Genomic DNA, 14,507 nt, shown 5'->3' on the forward strand with positions numbered 1-14,507 from the left:
CTCGCCCAGGTATCAGTATACAAGAAAATTATGGCACTGAGCATTGTGTTTGGCAAGCCCCACGCTTTAGGTTTCTTCCAAAGATGACTCCTGCTTACTCTGTCAAAGGCAGATTTGATGTCTACACAACAGGCAAATAGCTGTGATTTCTTTTTTTGTGCTTTTTCAATTAGGAGTGCTAAAATAGCGAGGTTGGTTGTGGTGCCCATCCCTTGCCTGAAACCCATCTGAAACTTGGGGATTACGTTTTTCTCCTCCATCCAGTCTTGCAGATGGGCTAGCAGGCAGGAGGCGTAGAGCTTGGCTTCAACATCAATCAACAAGATTAGTCTGTAGTTTCCTGGCTTACGATGGTCTCCCTTTTTAAATATGGGGTAGATGATGCTTCCTTTCCAAGAAGCCGGGATATTGGACTGGGTGTAAACCTTGTTGAAGAGGGGCGAGAGGAATGAAGACCAAAACTCTGTGTCGTTCTTGAAGATGGCATTGGGAAGGCCATTTGGACCAGCCGCTCCCCCGGTCTTAAGTTTTAATATAAGACCTCTTAGTTCCTTCACGTTAGTCAGGCTATCTAGGTCGTTGCTAAAGGACTTTGGTCGTGGTGGTCTGGCTTCCGCATGTTCCGATGCGGAAGATGATTGTATTTCTTCATGATCAGAGTGCCGCCTACTGGACCTTCCCACGAGATCCGTTGCTGTGTTGTTATACAAAGATTGCACGTGGTAAGTCCACGTTTCAGCTCCAATCCCCGCGTCTTGTTGTAATGTATGGCCAGTCAACAGGTTGTTTATTATACCCCAAAAGTCACTGCTATTGTGCTTTTTGCTTGCGGATAATAGTTGTAGCCAGATGGCCCCTTTGTGCGCTATTTTTGCGCTCCTCAGGTTTCTCCGATAGTTGCTCCTCAGTTTGCGCAACTTCTCTTTTTCCGTTATGCGACCTTTTTTTGCTGCCTGTGTTTGTAGGCGCACCTCTCTCGCGATCTCTTTTTTTTGTTTTCTTAGGTCTTGGTTGAACCATGGCTTGCTTTTGGTCACTGTTCTTGAAGAGTGCCCCCGAGAAGCTGGGAATTTTTGTACTAATAGATGGGCCAGCTGTTCCCAGGTTTTGACGCGATAATTTTCTGCTTGAGGGCCTTGATTGCCCAAAAAGGCCCGGGCTATCTCCTGAATGGATTGTGGTGCCACTCCCCGCCATTTTAGCTTTCGAAGGTTGTATTTTTCGGGGGGGGGGGGGTGCATAAATGACTTACTTTTCGGTGCAGACTTTACGTCGATGTTTATTGTTAGGATGAGAGGAAGATGGTCGCTTTCGACTCGTGGAGTGATTTTGAACATGATGATTTGTGGGAACAGGCTATTACTGATGATTGTAAAGTCTATTGTTGAAAAGATTTTTCCGCTTAGATACGTAGCAGCAGCTGGAGTATCCCACGGTGTATTGCCATTCAGGATTATCAGATCGAGTGATTCTAATTCGTTTGCTAGTACTCTCACTTCCTGAAGATCTTTCCTTTTCCGTCCAGGCGAAGTGCTGACAATGAGATTGAGATTGAAATCGCCTGAAATAACTATTTGGCAGTGCTCGTGGCTTCTCTGCATTGATTTTATTAATTTCACTAAGGTTATATATTTTCCTTGCTGTTTTTTCTTTCAGGATGGATATAGACATTAATTAATAAAAGTTGCTACTTAGATTCGTCAGACGCATGCTTACCACTTAATTTGGCTGCTTGGATCCAATTGGTCCCTGTGTCCAATTCTTCTGTTAACCAGTCCCGTTTTTGAGTGACAAATGTTGATAGGCCCCCTCTAGGGTGCTCGAAACTAGAGTCTTTATGCCAGGCGATGATGTTATATGAAACCTGTGATTGAAGTAGGAACCAGGCTCCAAGTTTCCTGGAGCATGATTATGTCTTATTGAGTGAAGAAAGTTATAGTATCGAGGTCTTGCCCCATGTCTTTAAGTCCGTGGACATTCCATGAGCAAAACGTGATGTTGGCAAGGCATGCGTTTTCCATTATCGGGGCCGTCTTCATTCCAACTGGTATGCAATTCTCGTCTTCATTAGGGATGCTTATTATTTAGTGTTTTCGGCACCCAGGACCAGTCCCTACTTTCCTGTGGACTGCCCTCCAGGTTTCTGGGGTGTCCCCAAATATTGTGCCTGTTCTCGTTGGAGAGTATTGCGGGCAAATTTGAACGTGCGCTACGTACACATGTGATATGACAGTTTCCTGGGGTAACCACCTCTTTTGGGTTTTTAAGAAGGGGATACGGGTACCTTGGTTGTTTGTGGGCCTTCAACACGAATCCCCAGACTCCGAACCTTGCGCTTGTTGAAGATATTTTTTCCACCATGTCCTTAGAGGACCAAGTTGTCAGTGTCTCTTCTATTCCCGTCCTTGTTGTTTCTTTGAATTCCACCAATATTAGATCTTAAGAGCGAATTCCTTTTAATTCTGGAATTTCGTTGAAAAGCCTCAACAGGTTCCCTCTGTTTAGTGTGTCCTGTCTTCCTTTTGTAGGATATTCGGGCACAAATGACAGTTTCCGATCAGGCTCCTCTGATTGATTTTGGTCGTTGTGGTGGAAGGATTCTATTTCCATTCTTCCGGCTTCTGAAGATTTTGTTGGTGGGGGATCTATATTACAACAGAAATCGCCCCCCAAAGGGCCGGCAGTTGCCTCCACTGAAATCTGTTCCGGCGTTCCCGGGGATTTAGTTGCTCGTTTCCCTATTTCAGCTGGCATTTGAGTCGGGTGACGGAACTTGCAGTATCGGGCTTTTCCAGTTATTGTAACTGCGATTGGTTTGATGTGATGTTGAGCCTTGGAGATTGCTGGTGACTGGAGCAGCTTGACTGGGGAAGCTTTCCGCAATTCTGATTCTGGCACTTGATTCCTCTCGTCTTGTTGGAGTTTCAGAGTTTGCGTGCCCAGACCGCTGATCCTCCCGGGTTCTTTTTTGCCTGGCCTGAGCAGGATTTTTACTTGCCCCTCTCCTGGGTTGAATACCTCATTTTCCTCTTGTTGCAGCACTTCCTGGAGGGATTTTTGGCATGCTTTAGCCTCCATGGAGACACTTCCGTTCTTATGTGAGGCTTGAGGTGTTTTTTGTGGTATTAGGGTTTGTATTAGGTGCCGAGTCTTTTGTTCGGGGAACTGAGTAACTGGAGAGCCATCTGCTGCGGAGAGTGCCGCCTCTCGCAGGGGCGAGATGTTTTTTATCCCCGTAGAGGATTTTACTTTGAATAATGGGAAGATTTTACCCGAGGCTGGGCTTGGCTGTTTGTTGTATTTAAGCCGCGCCTTCCTTGCGCGCTTTCTTTCCCGTTTTGTGGGTTTGGCGACCACCGTTACTGATTTCTGTGTAGCGTCCTGTTGCGGGGCTATTAAGTCAAGTTGAAGCTCGGGCTCCACTTTCTCCACGTCATCGGTGACGTCACTGATTTCTACTGTTATTGCTTTATTGCATTTAAGTTTTTCCTCTGGTTCGTTAGGGTAGTTGTGTTGATTACTATTGCTGGATTGTTTAACTGCTCCAAGGATGTCCTTTAAAATTGCGGGGAGTGTTGCCAGTTTCTCTATTATGGGACTGCAGCAGCAGGTGGTTGATTGTTTGTTATTGGCTCTTAGCTGATCCATATTTTCCCTGTTTGCTAATAGGGATGTTAATAAATCTATTTTGATGGTTAAGCCTGAGATGTGGCTGGCGATTAGATTTACAAGGTCAATTTGAACGTCCATTTTGTCTGACTTAAAGTTCAGAACCCTTATGGCTTGTTCAAGAGTATGAATCAGAGATTGAGCCCAAGGAGTATTTAAGTGATCTTTATTGTGCTGTGCCGAGACCTCTGTCCCAAGGGCTGACCCGCTGCAGACGATATGGTTATTGGAAGTGAGAGATTTAGTTGCTTGACACTTATTGAGCTGTGGCTGTCCACCTCGAATACTGAGGGGATTGAGCCTTGTTTGGCTTGCGGGCTTACCGGTGTTGATGCAACCATATTACTCTGTAATTGTCGTCTTCTTGGAGTCGGTTGTGGGTCTGTTCCTTGGCGATCGTTATCTTGACAGTTGGAGTCCAATGTTTCTAGAATTTCCACCAATTGTGAGTCGTTTATGTTTGAGAATGATTTGCTGCGACCATCTTCCTTGAGGGCAGCGTTTGCTGCTGACTTTATTAGGTTCAATTTTTCCGCCTTGGTCCATTTTTTGTTTGATCGACCCTCTTTCGGGGGGCCTACTGGTGATTTTACATCCTTTGAGCCTGTAGTGGGTGTTGGTCCCTCGGGGGCTACGTTGAGAGCTACAGAACTGCTTTTATGGTTTTCACGTTCTCTCTTTTCCTCCGTGAGGGACTCAAACCTTCCCACCAGTGCCACGCTGTTGGCTAGGACAGTTTCATTTAAGTTAGATGTTTTTGCAGTCACTTCAGGTTTTGATGTAGATGTAGTGGCCGGGGTTGTGAGCGGTTTCTGGTGCACCTCGGCCATAATGGTCACGGGATTTCCCACACCCGAGTAAGCCATGTTTTTTCCTGAAGATGATTCCTTTTGTGATACATTGTTGGTGTTTACGGGTGTCTGTGAGGCGTTAACTCGTGATTTATCAGGAAGGATTGGGCTTGGCAGCTGGGAGGCTTCCGCTGATGGGGCGTATATTGCCGCCATTGGGTCCTTTAAAAAAATTATTTACGGATTCCTGATTTATACTTCGGGCTTTGCGTTGTTGTTGTCGGGGTGGGGACTGAGACCAACCTCTCCTTTATACCTGTTCCCTTTGATGTTTGATTGGGAGGGTAATCCTCCTCGTTTGATGTTTTGGGTTTAATTTTTTTATTAGTTTTTTTACCTGTTTTTTTTGCCTGTCGCCGCTTGGCGAACTGTCCCTGATCTCATTTATACGGCGCTTGACTTGGCCTCGGACCTTATCTTTTTTCGTGTTTCGTGTATCTTTGCACTTGCAGGCAAGGTGAACTGCCTGAGTCCGTTGCCAACTAAAGGCCGTGGATTGGATTATGATCTTACTCCGGTGAAGTTGCCAGCGGTTTGCTGGGGGGGTTCAGCGATGATTGTGAGGGTAAAAAAAAAAAAAAAGATTCATACCCACTGTCGCACTTTCGTAATCTGGCAGTGTGCCCTTTTTCCTGGCAGAAAGTTTTTGAAGGTTTTTTTGACTGGATATTGCTACGAAGTAAGCTGTCTAAGCAAGGTGTGAGGTGCAGACTTGACTAAGGGCTTCGGCTCTCTCTTTTATTTTATTCTCATGCCTTTCAAACCTCTCCCCTCCCCACCGCGGCCCCAATGCGGTAGCTAGGTGATTTGATTCAGAGGCTCTAGAGTCTCTATGACCGGGTTGACGGACTGGCAGCTTGACCTAATGGGGGCTTTGCATATAGCACCTACCCGGGCAGTTTCAGCCATTGAGGCCCCTGATGCCACTTCAGGAGCGGACTGAAGCAAGGCTGTCCGGACGCGGCGGCCGCAGGGCCCTTGCTCCACCACCGAGCCCCCGCCTCGCTCTGCTCTCCGCCTGCAGTCACGGTACTTCACGGTACTTCTCAGCGCTCTCTGCTCTCTGTGTGCCGCGGCTAGCGGGTGGCTGCTAATAGTGGGGGCAAGTTCGGGAGCATCTGGCAGCCGGCACGACTCGGGGGTTCCAGGGGCGGCGGCTGGCAGCCTGTCTACTACAGAGTTCGGGGCTCGAAGCCAGGGGGTCACTGAGAGGCTCTGTGGCTCTGTAGCTCCGGACTTATCTGGACTTATCACAACGGTAACTCTAGGGAGGGAGTGATCCGCTGCACCTCACCGCACCTCTCCCCGCCGCCTCAGAGGAGCTGCTGCTGCACGGTCTCTTGCGGATTCTCACAAGGGGGATTTGGGGGGCAGCCGAGCCTCGAGGTCTGCCCCCGGGCAGGTTTGGGAGGGGGAAGGGGTAAACATGGGAGCGGCCATTTTGTGCACCCTGGGCCTGATGGGACCAGCCCAAAGTAGCCTAAAAAGTCCGAATTATAGCCCAAATAGCCTTTTTAGTCGGTTTCCGCTTCCTCCCAGCCACCCTTTTAGGTATTGAAACCTGGTGGCTGGGAGCGTGAAGCAGCTTGTCGTGTGTTTGTGGCGGTTTTTTGTATGCGGAGCATGTCGGTTGCGGAAGATGTTCGCGTGTTAGAGGCCATCCGCCTGCTGAGCGAAGCAGGGCGGATGGACCTCTTGGTGGGGCCGAGGCCGGTGCGGCCGGTGAGGCAGGCGTCCTTCGGCGTGGCGGCGGCAGTTATGGCCTGCTCGCCGCCGCGGAAAGCCCCTCGACTACAGGTGAGTCTCCGGGGCAGCGCCGATGCCAGGTGCGCGGCCCCGGGAGACGGAGGGGAGCGGGCTGTAGAAGAGCGGGCGAGGCGCATGTCCAGGGGCGCCTCGCCGCGTCTCTCTGGTGCGTTTGTGGGCGGGCTGGAAGGCGGGGCGGTGGGCGGGAGGCATGGCGCCGAGGCCGAGCAGCCGCGCTCAGAATCACGAGGCTGCTCGGAGATAGTAGAGAGTGGCGGGGGGGCCCGGGGAAGGAGCGAGGCATCGGGTGGGGGCAAGGGACAGGGAGTGCGTGACGAGTTGGAGCGCGGGAGGGTGGGGGTGGGGGGCAAGGAGGCGGGAGCACGGTCGGGGTGGGGGGGGGCGGTGGGAAGGCAAAGGGGGGATTGAGAGAGGAGGTCAGGCCACGAGGAGGCAGTATGAGAGCCCCTCGCCGGCCAGGCAGGGGGCAGAAGGGATGAGGGGGAGGGGCAGGAGCGACAGAAAGAAGGGGGCGAAAGGGGGGATGCGGGGAGGGGCGGGGCCGGGAGGTAGGGGGAGGGGAGAAGAGGCTGTAGCTTTGGGGGAGCGGGCAGGGGGAGCAGAGGCACTTGGGGGGGGTCCCCATTTTTGTTTGACTCTGAGGGTAGTGAGAGGGAGTGGGAGGGGCTGGATGTGTTCGCGTCTTGGGAAGAGGGCCTCAGGGAGGCTCGCATGGCGGCGGCGAATGCGGCGGTACAGGAGGGGGACGAGGCGGGCCCGTCGGGGCGGGGGAAGGAAGGGTTTGGACAGGGTGGCGGAGGGGAGCTGGAGAGGGCAAGGGGAGACGGGGAGGGGCTGGGCTTGGCGGTGGACGAGGGGTCAGGGGTAGGGGGGCTTAGTTGGAGCGATGAGGAGGAGGAGGATGAGGGTGGGGTGGGGGATGGCTGGGGGGATGGGTATCGGGCGCGCATTGGCAGGGACCCGGCACACCAGCAGTACCTTTTTTCTTGCAGGGGGAAGGTCGGCGCGGGGGTGCGGACTTGGTAAGGCTTGGGGCGGCCCAGCGACACCAAGGAGAAGGGAGGGCGGAGCTTCCTGCGGCAATCCTGGAGACCACGAGGGATCCCGGCGCGGCTGGCTCAAGAAGGCCCCCGGTGGGCTCGCCGGCCCCTGCACCCACAGGGCCCCAGCAGCTTGGGGAACAGCAGAGATCCTGGAGCATCGGCAAAGAGGACTATGTTAATTTTAGATGGGGCAGAGGCGAAGTTAGGGCCTCTGGCAGGTTTCAGTCGGTGCTGCCACCGGCGCGCCGGACATATCGGTGGGGTGGCATGGAGTTGACAGAAGGCGAGGAGGACAGTCCGGAGGAGGGGGAAGTGAGGGATGGGCCGGGCGGACGGGGGTCCGGTAATGGTGTCAGTTCTTTTTTGCAGGTGTCACGGGGCCTGGGTGCTGCGGCGGCCCGGACACGGTCGGGAGACAGGTCGGCGCCGGACAGGAAAGGCGAGGAACGGCGATACTTTGGTTGCAGGTAAAGGCAGGTAAAGGCAGGGGGGCGCCACGGATGGTGTCAGTAGGGGTGGGGGGAGGAGAGGTGGGGGAGAGGATCGGCTTTGCAAGGGGAGGTATGTGGTAGATCGGGGTGTGGGGACGGATGTGAGTGCGCCGGCACCTGGAGGGAAGGTGGCTGGGGACACTGGAGGCGGGGGCCCGTAGGGGCTGCCGGTGGGGGGCCCAGTTGCAAAGCCGGAGGCAGAGGGGAGTGCGGGCAGCGCAGTGTCGGTGGATGAGGGCGCGACAAAGCCTGAGAGTAAGGAATTGAAGTTTAAGCGGCTCCCTTATATGGGGGTCACGAAGCCGCTAGGGGCGCATTTGATGGTGGCCACTAAAGAGAAGATATGGAAGGGGGAATATGTGGAGTTGTTGTAGTTGGTGCACCGGGAGGTCCGGTCAAAGGAAGGGTTGAAAGAGGAGGAGTACGAACTGCAGAAGCGCCCGAGGGTGCCGCTGACGATAGAGAATTGGACGGCGGCGTTTTTTATTTTCGCGAGTGTGTATTGTGAGAAATTCCCGGATAGATCGGTGTCCCTTTTTAAGTACATGGACGTTATCCGGAAGGCGCAGATTACGGGGGGGGGTTTGCGTGGGCGCAGTACGACGAGGAGTTCAGGGCAAGGATGGCGTGGGGTCCGGAGGCGAAATGGGGCGAGCTGGATTGTGATTTATGGCAGCACACGATGGGCTTGGCGGGGCCGGGCACGACTATCTTTACCGCAAGCGGGCTCCCGATCATATATCAGCCCTTCCAGGGGCGCCCCACCCGAGGAGGGGTGGGGGCCGGAGCTAAGAGCCAGCCCGGTACAGCAGGGCCCTGCTGGGATTTTAATAAAGGGGCATGCGCCAGGGAACATTGCCGTTTTCGACACGAGTGCTCTGGGTGCGGTAAATATGGGCACCCGGTGCTGCGATGTTGGGGCCCGGCCGGGCAGCAGCATGGCAGCAGCATGGCGGTACACAGGCGGCGGCAGGGGCACCACGCCCCGGGGGCGGACAGCCATCATATACCAGCCGAGGTGGAAGGGGTACTGGGCCAAAAGGCTCGTACGCCGGTTAGACTGGACAGGTTGACGCGGCCCTGCGCACTTACCCGGACGCGGGGGCTGCGGAACGTCTGCAGGCCGGGTTTCGGGACGGGTTTCGTTTGGGATACGAGGGTCCCCGGGTGCGTCGGTGGGCAGACAATTTGCGTTCGGCGCGGGAACACCCGGAGGTGGTACAGAGTAAATTGGACAGAGAGGTACAGGAGGGCCGCATGGCGGGGCCTTTTGAGGACTGGCCACTGGCAGAGCTGATAGTATCCCCGATAGGTGTGGTGCCCAAAAAGGAGGCAGGGCAGTTCCAGCTCATACAGCATCTGTCTTGGCCGGACGGAGGGTCGGTGAACGACTATATCAACGAAGATGAGGCGACGGTAGTGTACTCCTCACTGGAGGCGGCGATGGCTTTGGTGGTTAAGGAAGGACGTGGTGCGGTGATGGCCAAGTGCGACATCAAGTCGGCTTTTCGTTTACTGCCTGTTCACCCAGACGATTGGGGCCTGCTGGGAATCCAGTTTCACGGCCGCTGGTATGTGGACAAGGCGCTGCCGATGGGCTGCTCGATGTCCTTCGCGCTTTTTGAATGTTTTAGCACGTTCCTGCAGTGGTTTTTTACGAACCGCACAGGTCACCAAGGAGTCTTGCACTACCTGGACTTGGTCGGGGCCCCAGACTCCACGAACTGCCGGGTGGCACTGGACAGGTTTCAGGAGATCATGGTGGACCTGGGGGTGCCGTTGGCACCAGAGAAAACAGTGGGGCCAGGCACGGCGCTGTCGTTTTTGGGCATTGAGATTGACTCACAGTCGATGGAGGCGCGGCTGCCGTTGGACAAACAGCAGCAGATGCTGGGGCTACTAGAGGTGATGGTGGCCAGGAACAAGGTGACGGTGTTGGAAGTGCAAGTGCTGTTGGGACATCTCAACTTTGCGTGCAGGGTGGGAAGGACGTTCTGTAGACGGCTAGGCAGGGCGTTGGCGGGGCGGAGGCCTCCACACCACCACGTGCGAGTGTCGGCGGGCGTGCGGGAGGATTTGCGGATGTGGCGGTTTTTCCTGAACCAGTTCAACGGGGTGCCCTTACAGCGGGACGTGGACTTGGTTTGGGATGTGCAGATCTTCTCGGATGCGGCGGGCAGCGAGGGTTTCGGTCTCTACTGGAACGGGAAATGGTGCACAGAGAGGTGGCCCCCCAGAGTGGTCAGGGGGAGGCAGGAGCATTGCATTCCTTGAGTTGTTTCCGTTGGTGGTGGCAATCTGGCTGTGGGGGGCAATGCTGGCACATCGAAGGGTCACTTTCAATGTGGACAACATGGCGGTGGTGCACGTGGTGAACCGCCAATCCGCCAGGGATGAGCAAGTGTTGAAACTGCTGAGAGTGTTTGTGCTGGGCTGCTTGCGCCATGACATTGCTTTTCGCGCGGTGCATGTCCCAGGAATTGACAATGACATTGCGGACGCTCTCTCTCATTCGCAGTGGGGGAGATTCCGTGGGTTAGCCAAGGACGCGGAACGGGACTCGACACCACTGCCGGAGCTGATGTGGGACATAGGCAACACAGGATGTTGCAGCTGGTTCTAGGATCTTTGGCGGAGTCAACAAGAGCAGCGTATGTGTCAGCCTGGGGGAAGTTTGTGGCGACAGGGGCGCGTTGGCGGCCGCCGGGCAGAGACAGACGTGAAGAGGTGGTACAATACTTACTGGATCTGATTGGAAGGGGTTTGTCCAGGGTGACGATAGCGGGTAAGATGGCGGGGATAAGTTTCATGGGGAAGCTGTTTTGGGGATATGCGCCATCAGCAGGGGAATTGGGGACCAGGATGTTGGAGGGTTGGGCGCGGGAATGCGGGCGGGGGAGGGCAGTGCGGCGGCCGGTGTCAAAAGAGCTGTTGAGCGGAGTGGTGGGTATGCTGCCGAGCGTGTGTAGGGATGGCAGAGAGGCTTGCTTGTTCGGGACTTTGATGGTGTGGATGTTCGCGGGGGCATTCCGGGTGTCTGAGCTCTTGGGTTCTAAGGCCGGTCAGGGGGTGGAATGGCATGAGGTGCATGTGGAACAGACGGAAGTGCGCATGTGGCTGCGTAGGTCCAAGACGGATCAGAGGGCTGTTGGGGCATGGGTGGTCCTGCAGAAAGGAGACGACGGGAGTGAGTGCCCGGTGCTTTGGGACAGGAAATGGAGGGGTGAATGTGCAGGGAGGGGTCTGGTGTTTCAGCACGCGAATGGGAAGGGTGTGACGGGGTCTCATCTGTTGGGGGTGCTTCGGAAGACCCTGGACAGAATGGGAGTGGATGGGCGACAATTTGGCACGCACTCTTTTCGAATAGGGGCGGCGTCCGAGGCGCACCGGCGGGGGCGCGGGAGGGGGGCCATCATGCGCTTGGGTAGGTGGACCTCGGATTGCTACCGTCTTTATGTGCGTAGCGAGGATCCAAGGGGAGCGCGCGAGTTGGGGCTGGGGGGACAGTGTTGATTGCCATTTGTTTCTCATTTCAGGTTCGGTGGCGGGCCCCACGTCCCGGGACATGTTGGTCTGGATTGTGGGACATTCTTTTGTGAAGAGGGCACAGTGGCAGGCGCAAGACAGATATTTTGGGGATAACCTTGGTTTTAATCCGGCTTTGTTTCAGGTGGTGTGGTCAGGGAGGGGGGGCATGAGATGGAAGGAGTTGGTCACGATATTGAATAGTTAGGTTTGCGGGGGGCGTTGCCCTGATGTGTTGGTCCTCCACTTGGGGGAGAACGATATGGTGCAGGAGTCGGGTTTGGTGCTCATGAGAGCGATGCGGCGGGATTTGGGGGAGCTGCGCAGGTGTTGGGCGGGTTGTGCGGTGGTGTGGACCGAGCTGGTTCCACGTAGAGTATGGCGGGGAGCGGTGAAGCCGCAGGCGGTGGACAAGGCGAGGCAGAAATTGAATGTGGAAATGGTGCGTTTTTGCAGGCATTTGGGTTTTATGCGCATATGGCACAGGGACATCAGGTACGATGCGCCGGAGATGTTCAGGGGAGATGGAGTACACCTCTCCCGCATTGGCATGGATATTTATTTGCTGGAGCTGCGGGAGGTGTTGGCGAAGTTGTTGGGGGTTCGCCGGGAGTAAGGAGTCTGCATGGACGAGCATTGGTGGCGGGGGGGGATAGGGGGGGCAGGGAAAGTGAGGGAAGGGGTGTAACCACTTTTACCACTTTCCTTGGGTGGCGGAGTTGGGGGGATGTTGGCCAAGTTTGGCTGGAGTTTGGTTCTTTATTCTTATGTTTGGGGTTTTGGGGAACGGGAGCGGGGAAAGGGTAAACAGCTTTGGAGTTACATTAGATGGTAATTAGTTACAGTTGCAAGAAGGCAGATAGGTCTGTAGGTATTGGCAGGTTTTGGACTTAGGACGTAGGGGAGAAAATTGGATACTAGGAGGATGTAATTGAATTGTATATTTGTAATTGCGGGGTGGGGGGACTGTATCATGTGGGGATCGTAGGGGTGGAGGAGAGAAAACCTAAGGGGTCAGGTAACTCGATGTTTAGAGAGGTTTTAATTTTGTTAGGCGGTTGCCAGGCAATTATGTGGTGTGCACCTGTTTCAAATAAAGCGGCCTTTTACACACACAAATTGGTAGTCGGTCTTGATTGCCCCCTTCATCCCTCCCAAGGGGGATTTGGGGGGCAGCCGAGCCTCGAGGTCTGCCCCCCGGGCAGGTTTGGGAGGGGGAAGGGGTAAACATGGGAGTGGTCATTTTGTGCACCCTGGGGCTGATGGGACCAGCCCAAAGTAGCCTAAAAAGTCCGAATTATAGCCCAAATAGCCATTTTAGTCGGTTTCCGCTTCCTCCCAGCCACCATTTTAGGTATTGAAACCTGGTGGCTGGGAGCGTGAAGCAGCTTGTCCCTCCCGCCCACCCTTTGGATTCGTGGTGTGGGGTTTTAAAGTATTTCGGGGTAAGTTTTATAGGTAGGCTGCTTTTGGGGACAGGTGCACAAGAGGGATTTTTGTATGTTATTTGTCGCTTTGAACAGGTGCAGGCGGTGTTGGGGGGATGTTGGCCAAGTTTGGCTGGAGTTTGGCCAAGTTTGGCTGGAGTTTGGTTCTTTATTCTTATGTTTGGGGTTTTGGGGAACGGGAGCGGGGAAAGGGTAAACAGCTTTGGAGTTACATTAGAGGGTAATTAGTTACAGTTGCAAGAAGGCAGATAGGTCTGTAGGTATTGGCAGGTTTTGGAGTTAGGACGTAGGGGAGAAAATTGGATACTAGGAGGATGTAATTGAATTGTATATTTGTAATTGCGGGGTGGGGGGACTGTATCATGTGGGGATCGTAGGGGTGGAGGAGAGAAAACCTAAGGGGTCAGGTAACTCGATGTTTAGAGAGGTTTTAGTTTTGTTAGGCGGTTGCCAGTCAATTATGTGATGTGCACCTGTTTCAAATAAAGCGGCCTTTTACACACACAAATTGGTAGTCGGTCTTGATTGCCCCCTTCATCCCTCCCAAGGATTCCTTCCGGGTTCCAGCGCTGCGGACCGCGCCTGCTGCTTTTGCCGCTGCTCTTTCCTGCGGCACTCTCGAGCGGGCGGTCGACTGGAGACTCTGAGCTGGAGCCTCAATTCTTCCTGGGACGAGGGTCCAGGCGCAGAGCGCCTAGCACAGTGCTTAGCCCCCCGCCCATCCTTGGCTCTCGGAGAGTAGCCGGGCTCTGGGTTGACCTCGAGCCCCCCCGCCGAAGCCGCTGCTAATTTTCGCCGGATATCTTTGTGGTTGTCTGCAGCGGTGCTCAGACTCCGTGGCAGAGGGAGAGGGAAATCTTACAGCAATCGACAATCGGCTGCACAGAGCAGGTGAAATGCCGAAACGCCGAAATGCTGAAATGCTGTAACGCCGAGTCCGCTGCGGACTGCTCCTCTCAGCTCCACTCGGCTCTGCTTGCCCACCGCAGCTGAAAAATGGCGCACAATCAGGAAACCCTCCTTCCTTCCACGCCTTGTCACCAAACTGACCCCTAACCCTGTAAACTACCCAGACCCAGCCACCCCGCGTCTGGAGGCCTAAAACAGCCCCAGCCCTGAAAACTATCCCTTCCCCCACCAGCCCTGAGCCCTCAAAACGGACCCCACACCCTGACAACTAACCCAATATCATCCCCCCACCCTGAGGCCTAAACACTGACCCCTACCCCTAAACACTACCCGAACCCCCCGCCCCAACTGATCTCAGCCCTAAAACCCGGCCCCCTGTCCTATAAAAAGCCCTGAACCCCCCTTGAGCCCTAAAATCTACCCCAACCCAAAAAACTACCCTCCACCCACCCAAAACCCAACCCCAGGCCCACTTATCTGTACGCATCCTCTCCTGATCTTTCCTCTTCCTGCCCGACTATTTCAGGATCTAGACTGCGCACTGCCTTAACCACACATATGGGTGGTTAAGGCAAGCATGGTTTGGCTTGTGGGGAAATGGAACGCTTGGCTTGGCCTGCGTTCTTAAGGCGGTTTGCCCTCTTAGAGAAAATGGATCATTGGCTGAGTAGACCCTTCAGGCAGTACCTGGGGTGCAGTACAGACCTTCGCTATCCAACCAGAACCCCATGAGGAACTCATCACATTAAATATAAAGGATATCCGCTGGCCATACCCTTTTGGTAGATTCACTGATATGATCCT

Source organism: Lissotriton helveticus, chromosome 6 (assembly GCF_964261635.1).
Source record: "Lissotriton helveticus chromosome 6, aLisHel1.1, whole genome shotgun sequence".
NCBI classification, from domain to species: domain Eukaryota; kingdom Metazoa; phylum Chordata; class Amphibia; order Caudata; family Salamandridae; genus Lissotriton; species Lissotriton helveticus.